At 42.2% G+C, this 12,372-nt stretch overlaps 1 pseudogene; it reads left to right on the forward strand.

The window, feature by feature from the left end:
* The first annotated feature begins 3,088 nt into the window (after window positions 1-3,088).
* On the forward strand, window positions 3,089-4,809 carry LOC140488208 (heat shock 70 kDa protein-like; annotated as a pseudogene).
* The last annotated feature ends 7,563 nt before the right edge of the window (window positions 4,810-12,372 follow it).

A 12,372-nucleotide genomic window follows, 5' to 3' on the forward strand; every position in this document is an offset into this window, starting at 1 on the left:
TTTTCCCAGGTTGAACTCCATCTGCCACTTCTCAGCCCAGCTCTGCATCCTGTCAATGTCCTCCAGCAACCTACAAAAGTCCTCCACACTATCCACAACTCCACCAACCCTCGTGTCATTGGCAAACCTCCTAACTCACCCTTCCACTTCATCATCCAAGTCATTTGTAAAAATCACAAAAGAGCAGAAGTCCCAGAACTAATCCCTTCAGAACACCATTGGTCACTGTGCTCCAAGCTGAAAACTATCTGTGTAATTTCACCCTGTCTTCTATGGGCCAGCAAATTTATTATCTAACCAGGCAGGTTTTCCTGTATCCCATGCCTCATTACTTTCTAAATGAGCCTACCATGGGGAACCTTATCAAACACCTTGCTAAAATCCATATACACCACATCCACTACTCTGTCCTCACCAATGTGCTTGTCACATCCTCAAATAATTCAATAAGGTTTGTGAGGCATAACCTGCCGCTCACAAAGCCATGCTAACCATCTCTAATCAATCTATACTTTTCCAAATAATCATCAATCCTGTCTCTCAGAATCCTCTCCAATAATTTGCCCACAACTGTTATAAGACTGACTCATTGATGATTCCCAGGATTATCTCAATTGCCTTTCTTGAATAAGAATAATTTGCCACCCTCCAATCATCTGGTATGACTCCAGTGGACAGTGAGGTTGCAAAGATAATCGCCAAAACACAGTAATCCCTTGCCTCCCTTCTCATAACAACCTGTATTATATCCTTTCTGGCCCAGGGGACTTATCTATCCCCATGACTTTTCAATATTTTCAGCACATTCTCAGAGTTAACATCGACCTGTTCGACCATATCAGCCGGTTTCACGCTGTCCTCACAAAGAACAATGTCCCACTCACTCGGGAATACTGAAGCAAAGTACTCATTAAGAACCTCCCCCACCGCCTCTGACTCCTGACACAAGCTTGCTCTACTATAACGGGTATAAATGTGGAATTACGCCTCAGCACTGAATTAATGTAAAGATAATGCAGTGTACAATCACTCGATTACTTTGAATATTGAACTGTATTTTAACTGAGAAAACACAGTTGAATTGATTTGATTATATTTCACTTCAAGCTAACGTTTATTGTATTTCGAACCACAATAAGAGTTTCATTTTTACATATATAAAACTTACTTAAAATTCATCACACGTTTATGTACAGAAAATAGAATTATCATCTGCTTGTTCCTTCCTTTTTCAATGACTGTTCATTTTGAAATAGTGGAAGTTGTACATTGTTGAAGAGAAGGGAAATTGTCTTCAGCTGAATATTCACATTGAATGACTGATGCATTTTTAAATCAAAGTACAATGATCACGCAGTTTTGTCAATTTGTCTTTCAAAGAATTGTCATGAGATTCCTGTTTATTTAAGAGTAACATTCATTTAGTTTATTGTTATTGTAAAATATTGCTTAAGTTCTGTTAGAAACGAAAATCGCTTCTTAATAATCGCTCTAGACAAATTCAGGAAAACAAAGTTTTATTAGCAAGTCTGCAGAGTCGGGCAGCCTTCTGAGTAAAAGGCGCGCTGAGGCTTACAAAGTTTCTCATTATATACAGTACAAATCCCTCCCCTCCTTGGCTCTAACAAGCCATGAGGTTCACATTCTTAAAAACATCATTATTCTTCGATTTACACCCTTATCACAAAGTCTGCAACAAATGCCTCCAGACCCTCCCCTCCCTGGCTCTAACGAGCCATGAGGTTCACATTCTTAAAAACATCATTATTCTTTGATTTGCACCCTTATCACAAAGTCTTCAGAGTCTCCAAAGTTGTTTCTCTCACCCTGCAGTATTATCAGTCAAGGACTCATCCTTCCCTGCCTGTGTTAATGGTTTCATCAATCAAGGGCCTGTTTGTTTTTACTCTGCTCACAAATTGTCAGCATTCTGCACAATTTAAACTATTCTACTTTTGAGTATACAAAATGTTTTAGAAAAGAAACAAAAGTTTTGTCTTTTATTATAGATCAGTCTGTGGTCCAGGCACATCTTAAAGTTTAAACCGAAATTACCTCTCACAATTCCACCCTTTTCTTTCTTTAAGATGTGCCTGACCAAGATAGCACCCCCCTCCTCAAGGGCCCGGGAAATCCTTGGTCTTTCGCAGCAACATCACTTTAAGTTCACGCGTCCCATATTGTGGAACCACCACTGCCTGGAGTCGGGAAATATTTTTCTGAATTAAAAACTGAATACAGGGAGTTAGGCAGGGTAATACGAGAAGAAGAATCATGCCCCCCCCAACCACCAGCAACGCCGTGCGCCACCAGCTACCACCTAGGAGACCATCCCACCATCCGATGCCACTAAGAGGACGCCAAGATTGTACTGGCACATGGGCCAATTTCCGAATTTCATCGGAAATTTTCAAAACCGCTTTACCATTATCGTCAATTTCTAGACAGCAGTTAGTCAGGTTAAACTTCCCGTACACACCCCCCTCCGAGGCCAACAGATAATCCAAGGCAAGTCGGTTTTGATATATAGCAGCCCTCATCTGATCCTGCTGCTTAGCCAGCAACTCCAGGGCCAGGGCAGTCCGGTTAGTAATAACCTCTACGACTGCTTGGAGCCTGATAATTCGATTTAACATATAGATAGGAGTACGATATCCCCATGATCCGTCCTGTGCCCATGTAGCTGGCCCGTAGTATTCAATAATCCGGGCCGGTGGCCACTCATCCCCCCAATCACCGACTTGGATATCCCTTGGTGACCTACGGAGGGAGTCAAAGAGTAATCCCCAAATCATCGCCTTCCTCCCGGGGTAATAGGAAGAACGCAGGTCGTATTAGACCCAGGAAGCATACCCCAGCCCATCCCATGGGCAGTTTGGAGTATGCCCGATTACCGCATATCCAAAATAGGCCATCTGGAGCAGGCCCTCCCTGCCTCACAACGTCATCCCACAGCTCCTTTACCCCGGGGACGCCCTCATAAGGACCAGGACCACTGCAATTCCAGTATTCGGACTCCTGACCCAGAGTCTGGACAGGAGTATCCCAGCATCGATTCCCCCGACAACCACCACTCCAGACTCTCATCATGCCATCGGAAGAATCAGAACCTAGTTCGTCAGAGGAGGAATCAGTACGTAATGGAACGCAATTTTTATGACCTCGGTTTGCAATGTACCAAGTAATATCCTCAGGCCACCATACTCGCGTGGTTGCATCCAATATATTCTGACAGGGACTAATCCCTACCTCCACGGTCCCCTTGCCTTCAATACAGAACTGGCCCTCAGGGCTGTTTGTCAGTCTCCACCCCTGGCTTTTTCTGTCGTTGACATGAGTCCAAGTGGTTTGCTGCAATTCCCCTATGTCTAAGCTTTGACCAGTCCACGGCCATTGTTCCGACATATGCGGCCCCCCACAAACCCAGCAATTGCTAACATTTAAAACAGTGGCTATTCTAGAGGTGAGATCAATAAACAGGTTTTGTGTAACATCAGGGAGTTCAATTTTTCCTTCTACCTCTTCGTATACGGATGGCACTTTAGGGAGCACGACCGTTCCCTAACGGTCTTGCTCCTTCCCCAACCCCCGATCAGTGATCTGTATCTTGGTCTCCTTGACTCTGTCAACCTGCTCCCTGAGCAACACGGAGGATAGGTCCCACCTCCCAGTTTTGCTAATAGACACCCAGCGGTCATTTATAGGGCATCCACGGATTTTGCCACCGTATCCTTTATTATATACCTGATAATAGGGTCTCCCATCCTCCCAACATTCATGGCGTGCACTCACATCGTAACACCTATCGTCCACATAGGAATGGGACACAAATGATCCCGAGTAGATTCGAATCCCAAGTCTTACTGTAGGTCGACATTTATCACATCTCCCCTCACTCTCCCCCACATACAGGAGTAAATTGATCAATATCCCCACCAATACAGTCCAAGTAGAGTTCATTATCGCTGTCTTTTCAGTTTGACCACCAACGGCTTGTCCCCTTGCTCGCATTTCCAAGTGCTTTCTCCTTCAGACGGAACAGGCCCCTTTATCCTCGATGCGTGGACCCACCCTTTCTCTTTCGTCCGAACAGCTGCTTCAGTTGTTAACAGAACCAGGAACGGTCCTTCCCACCGCGGCTGGAGCTTTTCGGCCTTCCAGGTCTTAACAAGTACCCAGTCTCCGGGCTCCACCTTATGCAAGAGGAAGTCGAGCGGCGGAGTGTGAGCCAGGAGACCTTTCCTCCGGAGTTCTCTTGGGCAAATTTGACCTCAGTGGGATCCCTCCTGCGCCACGTGGTGTACCACAGATTGAGGTCACCTTTGATATTGACGCAAATGGCATCTTGAATGTCTCTGCTGTGGACAAGAACACCGGCAAAGAGAGCAAAATCACCATCACCAATAACAAGGGCAGGTTGAGTAAGGAGGAGATCGAGAGGATGGTGCAGGAAGCGGAGAGGTACAAAGGTCAGGATGATATGCAGCGTGAGAAAATTACAGCCAAGAATTCCCTGGAGTCGTACGCATTTAACATGAAGAGTTCAGTGGAGGAAGAGAAAACGAAAGGCAAGATCAGTGAGGAAGATAAGAACAAAGTCATCGAAAAGTGTAACCAGGCCATCTCCTGACTGGAGGCAAACCAAACAGCAGAGAAGGAGGACTTTGAGCAGCAGTTGAAAGATTTGAAAAAAAAATATGCAAGCCCATCATTGCCAAACTTTACCAGGGAGGTATGCCCGAAGGGCCATTCTCAGAACAAGTCAGAAAGGACCCTTCTGGTGGACCAACAATTGAAGAGGTTGATTGAAACTTTAACTCTCTTCAAAGTAATATCATTTTCAGTTGGTCTCTCTTCTCCACCATTCCATCCCCCCACCTCCCTGAAATTGCAACAGTCCTTTAGAATTTCTCGGGGCTTCTGTAAACCCAGTTGATTTGGACATTTGCACAGTTAGGTAAATGATGGCCTACATTTCTGAAGTTTGGGTGTTTGAATGGTAGCAATTAAACGTGTCAATGGTGAATTTTTCTGCAAACTGTTTCCTGTATGTTTTATACATTGAGTAGTTTACACCCTTTTAGCTGCTAATGGAGTTCTTTCTCAGTTTTCTGCACACTACAAGAATGCACCGTATGATTCAGAAATTCAGTCAGTTGTCACTAATCCTGAGAAGTTATTGTTTAGACAGGTTATACTTACAGTTAAGCAAGCCAGCTATCCTTTCTGTCATGTAGTTGGAACAGTGTTCCCTTATAATAAATAGTATACAACAGAGATTCTATTTTCATACAGACCACAAGAAGGTGGTGTTATAACAATTGGCAGCCTTTGCAGACTTAATTTGTATGCAATTATTGGGGAAAGTAATCACAATTAAATATCTTTGGTGGAAAATGCATAACATCCGAGCAGTGGCTATCAATAATACAATTTCTCTCCGTGCACAACCAATTTTCAGATGATGTCCTTTGTGTTCTCCAAAAGCTTGTTTAACCATTTGAATCATTAAGTGGATAGGACCAATTTTCATGCATTGTGTGTCTGTTGCTGTCATAAATGTTTTTTTGTTTGCAGCAAAATTTAAGTTTTTTTTTGATACCTTCCAGACATTGATTCTCTCACAATCTTTTCCATTTTTATGACTTTTCTTTCAACTCTGTCTGTTTTTTTCCCTTGGTTAATCATTCTTTGATATTCCCTTCCTGGAATCATTTTTCCTCACTGAGGAAACTGGGAGTCATGAACTATTTTCATAAAAGTGTGCAGTTGTTCATTAGTTGTCTTTTCTATTAAACTTCTTTCTGAGTCCACTCCAGTTAACTCTGCACAATGCCTACCTTCTTCGAGTTTATAGCACAGTTGTTTTCAACCCAAGTTTCTTACTCTTAACATGAATGCTAACTTCTATCATATTATGGTCACTGTAACCTTTAGAGTTTATTTTTACTTTGTGATCATGTATTAAACCTTCCTCAGTATATATTATCAGACGCAAAATAGCTTGATTCCCATTTGGATGTAGAACATATGATTCTAGAAAAGTGTCCTTCTGACTTCCTTAGGCAACTTGATTTTCCCAATCTACATGAAAATTAAAATCACCAGTGATAAATATACTGCCTGTTTTTTACACACCTTATTTTCTCCCTGAACTATTCTGTCCCAAAGAAAGCTACTGTTGATGGGTCTGTGGACAACTCCCAGCAGCATCTTTACCCATTATTTTTTATAAGCTTCCACTTATATGGATTTTACAACATATGTTTCCAAGATCATTTCCTGCTACTTATACTTATTCTATCTACAAATAACAAAACATACCCCAGCCCATCCCTTAATCGCCTTAGATCCCTTATTTACCATTTCCGAGGACTTCATATTTCTCCCGTGATAATCTATCACAATGTAGCCAATTCCCGGACCTTCAGTCCCGTGATCGCCCAGGTTCCTTTGCAGGCACCCCCGGTCTTTGGATTCCTGTGTCCTACGTCTCTGTGAAACAGATCACAGGCACCCCGTAGGTACACGTTCCTCCGCAAACACGGTCTCTGCAAAATCCCTCACAGGCCAGCCCCGGTCTCTAGATTCCTGAGTCCTACGTCTCTGTAGAAAAATCCACAGGCACCCCGTAGGTCCCCAGACGTCCGGAAACACGGTCCCCGCAAGTTTTTCTTACCTGGGTTCGGTGCACCGAAATTACTCGATCGTTAACCGTCCCCACTGCCTCGGCCACACCCCTCCTTTGTTTTCCTGAGCCTCCCGGATATCACTCGCTCAAGCCGCGCGGGGCGACAAGCAAGGAATCAGGGACTGCTGAAATCAGCAGGGTGCACCTTCTCCGATGTCCTTCCTCAGCTCCCCCCGCGGCCGGAGTGTTGATCCCGGACAACGAGCCCCCAAATTGTTAGAAACGAAAATTGCTTCTTAATAATCGCTCTAGACAAATTCAGGAAAACAAAGCTTTATTAGCAAGTCTGCAGGGATGGGCAGCATTCTGAGTAAAAGGCGCGCTGAGGCTTACAAAGTTTCTCATTATATACAGCACAAGTCCCTCCCCTCCCTGGTTCTAACGAGCCATGAGGTTCACATTCTTAAAAACATCATTATTCTTCGATTTACACCCTTATCACAAAGTCTGCAACAAATGCCTCCAGACCCTCCCCTCCCTGGCTCTAACGAGCCATGAGGTTCACATTCTTAAAAACATCATTATTCTTTGATTTGCACCCTTATCACAAAGTCTTCAGAGTCTCCAAAGTTGTTTCTCTCACCCTGCAGTATTATCAGTCAAGGACTCATCCTTCCCTGCCTGTGTTAATGGTTTCATCAATCAAGGGCCTGTTTGTTTTTACTCTGCTCACAAATTGTCAGCATTCTGCACAATTTAAACTATTCTACTTTTGAGTATACAAAATGTTTTAGAAAAGAAACAAAAGTTTTGTCTTTTATTATAGATCAGTCTGTGGTCCAGGCACATCTTAAAGTTTAAACCGAAATTACCTCTCACAGGTAGCCATGGACACCTGTATGGACCCCAGCTATGCCTGCCTCTTTGTCAGATATGTGGAACAGTCAATCTTCCACAGCTACACTGATACCATTGGCCACCTTTACCACCGCTACATTGATGACTGTATCAATGCCACCTCATGCTACCACTAGGAGGTTGAACAGTTCATCAACTTTAATAAGACCTTCCACCCTGACCTAAACTTCAGAGGGACCATCTCGGACACCTCCCTCCCTTTCCTAGACCTCTCCACCTCTATCTCCAGTGACCAACTAAACATTTACTACAAGTCTTCTGACTCCCACAGCTACCTGGACTACACTCCTCCCACCTGACCTCCTGTAAAAATGCCATCCCTTTCTTGTCAATTCCTCTGCCTGCACCGCACCTACTCCCAGGAGGACCAGTTCCACCATAAAACATCCCAGATAACCTCCTTTTTCAAAAATTGCAATTTCCCCTCCCACGTGGTCAACGATGCCCTTGAACCCCATTCCTCCAATTTCAACAGGGAGCCCTCCTGGTCCTCAACTTCCAATGCACCGACCTTGCATACATCATATCATCCTCCGCTGCTTCCACCGCCTGTAAACAGACCCCATCACTCGGGTATATTTCGCTCCCTACCCCTATCTGCATTCCGGTGGCACCATTCCCTCCGCGACTCCCTCGTCAGGTCCATGCCCCTCCACCAGCCCACTCCTCACCCCTATCACCTTCCTTTGCCACCACAGGAAGTGCAAAATCTGTGCCCACACCTCCACCTCACCTCCGACAAGGCCCCAAATGATCCAGAGAAATTTATCTATACTTCCACAAATGTCATCTGCTGTGTCTGTTCCACCTGAAGTGGACTCCTCTACATCAGGGAGACAGGACACTAACTTGCTGATCATTTCAGAGAACATCTCTGGGACACCCATGCCAACCAACCCCACGGCCCTGTGGCTGAACACTTTAACTCCCTCTCCCACTCCACCAAGAACAGATCAGTCATATTCTGTTCATTTCCAATGAATAAATACAAAATAACCGAGTCTGAATTTGGGATGATATTAACAGGATTCATTTCGAACTAAGCATGAACAGATTATTTTGACATAACAGGTGGAGAGATTCACTTCCTGAAAAAGCAGATCAAGTGATATAATCTGCACCAAACCGAGTTTGGTCAATACTGAGGCAAAAATACAGCTTACAGTCTTGAGTGAAATAAATAAAGAAACTATCTTCACTCCGGAACAAGATAGAGTGTATTAAATATGAACGAAAAAGCAAGTATTTTAGGATATAATAGAAAAGTGATTTATAGCATATTGAAATGCAAACAGAGATGTGAATTTGTGTCTCTACATTCATCCTAGCTAAATTAATCATTTCAGAAATGCCTTTGTTAAATTTCATGAATCATTCGTTGGTCCATTCACGAACCTTGTTAGGTCCTTGTTAAATTCTGAACCATTACCTTCCAGGTTCACAGTGGTTGCGAATTTCATGTTACAGCAAATTGTGAAGTTGTCCACTGTATGTCAATGTCTTAGTTAAAAATATAAGCAATCACAGCTCCAAACATTTACAAAATCTCACTATGGATCTTCCTTGAATCCAAAAAAATTTTCCCTTTGATCAATGATTTCTAAAATTTACTCACATATCTGTTTTGAAGGAAGTATTCAAATAACTTGAAGTGCAAATGGTTCCCATCAGTCGGAATACAGTAACATTTCATGTGTTACCCCACACAAAAAGATATCAAGCAATATTCACGAGTTGCTCTAAGCAAGTCTATGATGGACTGTTTTGTCAAACAAAATCATTTCCAATGTTGTGAGGACTCGTCTACCTTCTGTGCAATGGTCTGAATTTTGTGTCTGACTGCAGATGACACTTGCTGATCTGGGTATAAGTACAGTTTGTGCCTTTCACGTTGTGAATGTATATTGCTGACTTTAGTTGAATAAAGTGATGTTGTCTGGCACCATTAATTAGACCATTAATTTCCACATCACAAGCCAGACTATCAGGTGGAATGTATTGATCTCATTGAAACGAATGCTTGGAATATTTCTGGTATGAAGAGCCTCTGAACGAGACAAAGTAGGAAAGATGAATTTAGAGTAGTAGGAAGTTTTCACGACAGAGAGAGATCACTTCGCCCATCGCACTTGTATCACGTGAAGACAGAGCCTTCCAGCCAAGACCTAATTTATAGCATGTTGTCCATAACCCTGCAGGTGATAGCACTGTAAACATTCGGGAACATTGTGTAGGGTCTAATCCATTATCAACATAGATATGATCTCCAATGCTGTAAATCCTGGCTTATGGGGAAAAAGTAGGGGCAGAACTGTATCAATATTCAAACAGTTGGTACAGCCCTGAGGAGCTAATAGGCCCATTTCTAAACTTGTTTCTCAGGACATTTTGACAATTCTTGACTTAATATCATTGTAAACTGACATGAAAAAAATGCAGACATGTTCCCCAGAAATGCTGACAGCAACATACCTTTATTCAGCCAAGATGAGCAACATGAATTAAGAAAGTTTAAAAAAGAAACTTTCTTTTAAATTATTATTGACAACACGGATTTCACAAAGTGCAAAGTACAGAGGGGAATGGTGGAGGGTTGGGTGTGGGCGATGTTCATTGTTCCCTGATGTCTGGTTGCGTCTGTGAGCAACAGATGAACCTGCGAACCAGATTCAGGATGGTATGGCAGGTATTTCAGCAGATATTGTGTACACGGCATTCTCCCATAAATCAGCAATGACACAAACATTTATTTTTGATGGTGTTTGAAGCCAAAGAAAATTGAAAAATATGGTGGGACAAGTTCCTTTCATTTCTTTGAATTGGTATCAAGGGACACTGTCTGTGGACCTGGGGTGGCAGGAGGATCTTAAACAGCAGAATGTGAGGGAACAGAACCACCATTGGAAATCCAGATAGACTGGAACCTTTATCACTGGAGGGTGAGAGTTCGGGGGGGCGACCTCATATAAGTTTATCAAGCCATGAGTGGAAAGGTGAATGGCTCTAATTGACATGATTCATACTGGAAATGTACGAAGCTTTCGTTTCAAAAATATCAAATATCAATAAACTCCACCTGATAATCTGGCTAGTGATGTGGAAATTAATGGTCTAATTAATGGTGCCAGACGATGCCTGGGACAACACCTAAAGTCAGCAATATACATTAACAATGTGAAAGGCACAAACTGTACTTTTACCCAGATCAGCCAGTTTCATCTGCAGTCAGACACAACTTAAAATTCAGACCATTGCACAGAAGATAGACGAGCGCTCACAACAGTGGAAATGATTTTGTTTGATAAAAGAATCCATCGTAGACTTCCTCAGAGCAAATCATGTTAACAAACTAGTTCTTTTTTTTGTGTGTGTGGGGTAGTGCACGAAATGTTACTTTAATCCGATTGATATGAACCATTTGCATTTAAGAAGTTATTTGAAAACGTCTATCACAGTAGATACACGAGTAAATTTTACAAATCATTGATCAAAGGGGACAATCTTTTTTTGGACTCGAGGAAGATCCATAGTGATATTTTGTAAGTGTTTGGAGCTGGGATTGTTTTCAATTTTTGACTGAGACATTGGCGAATTTTCCCTATGGTGTGGGATTTCAACAATAGGGAACATGTTTTTACAATGAGAGGAGAAAAATTTTAAAAAACATATCAGAGACAACTTTTTACAATGAGAATGGTTTTTGTGTGGGATGATCTTACAACCTTTAGAAGACATTTGGATAAGTAAATGAATATCTAATGTTTGGAAGGATATGGGCCAAGTACACACAGGTGGGATTAGTTTAGTTTGGGATTATGACTGGCATGGACTGGTTGGACCGAAGGGTCTGTAACCATGCTGTATCACTACATGACTCTGACTATTTATCAATTTTTCTCAATATTAAACACTGCTGTAGTGATCATCGAATGAACTGTTGATGTTAAGGTTGTGTCTGAGACTCTGTGAATATTTCTTTCAATGAGAGGAGTGACTAGTTCTCCAAGTTACATAACTGAAAAATAAACTTTCCTCCAGCATTGTTGCTGAGTCGATTTGTTTCTGAGGAGGCAGTGGTTATGGTTTGCAGTTTGCTTTCCACCAACTGGTCAACAGTGAGACAAAATATCTTTGATCCACTGCAGAAACTCCACCTGCTTCCAGTAAATGAAACTGGGAACTCAAGGACCCCTTCGGCAGTCAGTTTAATTGCTGCCAACTATTGTATCTGGCCTATTAAAGGGAAAATGAATCAACTCAAGTAAAATCCTACCAAACAAACGATAATTTCCCATTTACTCACAATGGATACATTTCACTTGGCATTTCTTCTTTAAAAAGGAAAGTCACTAAATACAGCATTCACTGTGTGACTGTCAGAAAACAGGACATTGAATGCAGTGACGTTCTGGTTAGTTCAGCCTGTTTATTGAGTATCTTTAAAGCTCCTGAATATGAAGTTAATGGATCCAAAATCCCACATTGCAGTAACATTTGTTATCATCTCAAAGTAAATTAGCAAAATTGAATTGGTTCAAACTCACATCACTTGTTACACCATTCTCGGATTCATGCATCTCATTAAAACTGAGTGTAACAGCGAATTTTTACTGATTTTTATGAGTTATCTGCCCCTGTCAGAGCTATCAGTGAGCAGAGACATGTACTGTTTATAACCTACATCCGTGGTAATGATTATTGTAATACTCTCTAATTTAACCAAACATTCCTGATGTACCCAGACTGTTAGATATGGACGTATGGACTGTCCTGTTCTAGTTCATTAGATGCTCTTTCAAAAGTTTACCTAGGTGTTATGTATC

This window comes from Chiloscyllium punctatum, chromosome 17 (genome assembly GCF_047496795.1).
Source record: "Chiloscyllium punctatum isolate Juve2018m chromosome 17, sChiPun1.3, whole genome shotgun sequence".
Taxonomy (NCBI): Eukaryota; Metazoa; Chordata; class Chondrichthyes; order Orectolobiformes; family Hemiscylliidae; genus Chiloscyllium; species Chiloscyllium punctatum.